Here is a 4,641-nt window from a genome sequence, read left to right as displayed (position 1 = left end):
GACCAGACCACTTTTGTTTTTCAGAGCCTTCTCAGTGATTAATTAGTGAGAGGAGATAGCACAGAATGCGTTCTTAAAATGGAAAAATCAGTTCTTAAAGTGCAAGTTGTTTAGGATAGTTTGCTTCTAGAACATTCTGACTTCTTTATAGCTGTTAACCAGTTCTCTGCTAGTCTTCTTTAGCTAGTCTTCATTCACACAACTATAGGTCCCTTCATCTAGCACTGCTGTGCTCAAATTATTATGGGAGCAGGGCTAAGGTGAGATTAACTGAGTGAAACCTTTGGGGACCTCACCCAAGGCCCAGGTCAAATGTTAAGGCCTAGATAACTGTGGCCTGTCTAGCCTGACATTTTGTGCTGTTACTAAAGTCACAAGGAAACTTTTTCATATAGAGTTACTGCTGTTATTAGGATGCTCTGTGCTTTGGTGTTCTTCAAAACCAACCACAACAGAATCAGTTAAAACTGCTTTGTATAAGTAAAGCTTGGACTCGAGCCAACTGCCAGGCAGCACTTCCTGTACCTGTGTATGAGCTTTTATGGTGTTTACCTTTATCAGATGCTCCTGGGATGGACCCAGGACACCTATACCAGTATAAGAAACTATTTGGAATAAGACTTCTATTATGAGTAGGGGTTTAATAAAGTTTAAGTTCCCAAGACCTCTCTGGGAACTGACACCCCACTAGGCAGAAAGAGACATGTATATGGATAACTGACATCCTGGTTGGCAAGTTAAGACAAAACAAGTCCCCTGACACAGTTGATTTTCTCAACCAATGGGAGCAGGACACATGTACAACAAAGACATGTTCTTAGACATCCCTATCCCTAAACCCACATTGGTGGAATAACTTGGCACCGGTGTTTGTAGATCTCAGGTTTAAAAAGCTTTTCAGGATCTTAACTCAGGATTGCAGTTCAGTTCCCGAGTCTGCACTGTGGCCTTGATTGGTCAGTCCTGGGACATATACTCAGTATACTCTTCCTGTCTAAGATCAGTGTTCATGTGGTTTGTGAGGTGGTTCCTAGACCACAACACCACCAATGAGGCCACACACATGAAGCCACACATGGAATGACTCCCTGATTCCCTGATTTGCTTCAGGTCCAGTTAATCCTGTTTCAACAGAAATGATACTTTTCCAGTTTACTGTCACTGACCGGTTTGTCTCTTCTCCCCAACTGCATGGTAACATATGATTTCCTACACCAGGAACTTAAGGCACTGTGATTGAGTCATTTTAGAATCAAAGGGAAATCCGTAATTGTTATATTTTTAGCTGTGGAGACTAAACTATTGTTACCCTTTCCCGGTCTTCTTTCCTATCAGTAGTTCATTGATACTATTACCATCTTCCCAGAAACCTACCTTACTAATTTGGGAATTGAAAGCAAGGTCTTCTGCATGAGGGCAAGTACCCTATGAAGAATTACAAACACCCCAGTGGTCTTCTGTACGGGAGGATGTAGGTAAGTACTGGGGATTGAGCCTTGGGACTTCTGTGTGCTGGGCAAGCACCTTAATTTTCTGCATTGTAGCCTGACAAGGTGGCACACATCTTTAATCTCAGCACTCAGAAAGCAGAGGCAGGTGGATCTCTGAGTTAGGAGCCAACTTGGTCTACAGAGCAAATTCCAGGACAGCAAGGTCTACACAGAGAGCTCTGTCTAAACAAACAAACAGTCCAAAACAAAACAAAACAAACAAGTCACCTGCATTGTGTCGAGCATCAGATCTGTTCTGTTCTAAAACCAATTTATGTCTACAATTTACATCTTTTTTCCTTTCTTATTCCTACCACCAGATCAAGCCTACTTCATCATCTTAAGTAGTTTCCCCATCTCAGTACAAATGCTAAGTACCTCAAGTTCCTCCACCCCACCTGCAAATGCCCATGTGCACTGGAGCTCAGGGCTCGGAGCTGAGGGAGCATCTGCCTACTTCACTGAAGTGATCTACTTCAGTGTCAGCACATTCCCTCAGCCTGGGAGGCGGTTAGCACATGCTCCACTGCTGCTCTGCTCCCCTGGCTGCTGCAACTGTCTAATGAGCTCCTGCTGTGTGCATGACAGAGAACACATCTCACTGTCCTCAGAAAAGGGGCTACTTCTGCACATGTACATGCTTGTTTAGTAGCTTTGTTGAGACTGGAGCTTGTCAGGTAGCACAGGCTGGTCTTGAACTTGCAACCCTCCAATATCAGTCCTTTAGGTGTGGGGATTACAGATACCAGACACAGTGGTAGTATTGCAGGACTTTCTTGGACCCATCAGGCACTGAATGACACAATGACCTATTTTTATTAGAGCTCAGGTCTTAGCTCAAGCTACCTCCCAGCTAGCTCATCTAACTTACCCATGCATTCTAGTCCACAGCTGCTCCTCGGTACCTCTCTCTTGCACTCAGTATGTCTGACCTCCGTGTCATGCTAGTGAGTTGTCCTCCCAGGATTCTGCTCCCCACAGTCCCTAGATCTGCCTGGAAGTCTCATTTTCCCTTTCCTTCCTCAGCTATTGGCTGTCAGTCAGTATTAAGGCAATCACTTGGAGTTGTGTGGCTTTGATGAAAGAGGTTCGTGACTAAGGGGTTTGGGGTCTTAGATACTCAAGTTCCCTTCTGTTGCCTGTGGATGAAGATGTAGAACTCTCAGCTCCTTCTCCAGCACCATGTCTGCCTGCACACTGCCATGCTTCTCACCATGATGATAATGCACTAAACCTCTGAAACTGTAAGTCATTCACAATTAATTGTTGTCCTTCATAAGAGTTGCCAGGCTCACGGTGTCTCTTTACAGCATTAAAATCCAAACTAAGACAGCCTGCAACCAAGCATTCAGACAGAGCCTATGGGGACTATTCTCATTCAAAGCAGCACAACACACTCTACTAGCCTCCATGGGCTTGTAGCCATATCATAATGTAAAGTTCACTCAGTTCAACTTCAAAGGTCTGCATAATCAGAGAGAGAGAGAGAGAGAGAGAGAGAGAGAGAGAGAGAGAGAGAGATTGAGAGAGATAATCCCAAAGATCAAACAAGCCAGGCATGGTGGCTCATACTGTAATCTCAGCAGGATCCAGACACTCTATTTCAGCACAGATCCCCTCATTCTCCTGCTTTATGTATCTCACTTAGGATTAGAACTTTGACAAATCATCCTTTATTCGCTCATCATCATTCAATGATATCAGCATCATTCAATGATGCTCTGAGCATCACTGATCAGAATTGTCTTCTACTTGTATACAGATTTTATTTGCTGATGCAGAAAAGTATATTTTTGATATTTCTCTTTAAAAAATGACTGTGGGTGGACTGTGTTCTACCACTCTTACTTAGGTATCAGAGCCTACTTCCCTTTCCTTAACGTGTTCTGTATCCACATCCAGAGGTCACCTCTGGTGGAACTGTGGCCTCAGTGTATGGAACTATGTCTGGAAAACAGTAGGGTCTCCACGTTGACCTCATTGAGGTATTACTGTCCTCTTTCTCCTGACATCAGTAGGCTTGCTTCTTGGAAGCTAATTCTAGTGACACTGTGGAAGGCTGTCTGAAGCACAGTAGAGACTCATAGGATGGGTCTGGATCAGAGAGGGAGACATCAGGAGACCTGGCAGAAAGGCCCAGCATTGACTAGTGTTGGAGTCAGCGGAAGACCTAATTTGGAGCCCTGGCGTTGACCCTGCTCCACACCTGGCTTGCTCTCTTGCTGGCTTCCCTGTATGCTCGTACATGGCTCTATCCGACTCTCAGAGGTCTTCTGAGACTGTTATCTACAGTGGGGATGAGATACTGTGCATGCCAAACATTGAAAAGTAGGCCCAAAGGCTGTGAGAATATAAAATCCACTGAGTCACTGGCCTTCAGTTGGCACTTGTAGCCTGTGGTACACAGCATAGACAATCAATTAAGTGTCTTTCCTGTGGTTTCTTTTGCCCCCACCCCCCCTGATATTACAAGGATTAATTCTTTTTTCCCTTTTTGTCTGAGCAGGGAAATGTTAGCTGTTTGGATCACTCCTGTCGCCTACATTGTCAGGTGGCAAGACTGTTCATTTCCATTGCAGCTGCTCTGCCATCCCGACTTTGCTGGCACTTTTTGGGCTGGTCTGAGTTGGAGGACATCTCTGCCTTGGTTCCCTGCCATTTCTTCAGATTCATGGCCACCAAGCAGCTTTTGGGAGAGGAACATCCCAAGTACAAAACCCTGAGGCTTATGACAGACACAGTCCAAGCCAGGCTCACTGAGCCATGGGGACTGGACAGCGGAGTATGTGAGCCAGATTAAGCATTTAGCAGTCTTTGAGTGCAACACATGTGCAGTCTATGTTATAGGGGTTATTTCAACCCAAAATGTTTTCCAAAGGGCAAATGGGACAGCTGGGAGAGAGGATTCTGCTCCAGAATGAAATTTTGAGATGACGTTGGGACATTCAGATGGAGATGTCTTAGGGACAGATGTGATATCTGGTCTACAGTTGGTGCCACACAATCTGAAGTCCAGCCTTAAGATTCTGATTCATAGTCCTCTGGCATGGTGAACAAAGAGCTGATGAGCACTGAGGTCTGCATAACGCACGGAATCAGAGCCCATCACATGTGCAGTGTTACCTACCCCAGTGAATGATCACATGTGCAG

The sequence above is a fragment of the Grammomys surdaster genome, unplaced genomic scaffold (assembly GCF_004785775.1).
Source record: "Grammomys surdaster isolate TR1022 unplaced genomic scaffold, NIH_TR_1.0 63, whole genome shotgun sequence".
NCBI lineage: Eukaryota > Metazoa > Chordata > Mammalia > Rodentia > Muridae > Grammomys > Grammomys surdaster.
This window is presented reverse-complemented; position numbering follows the sequence as displayed.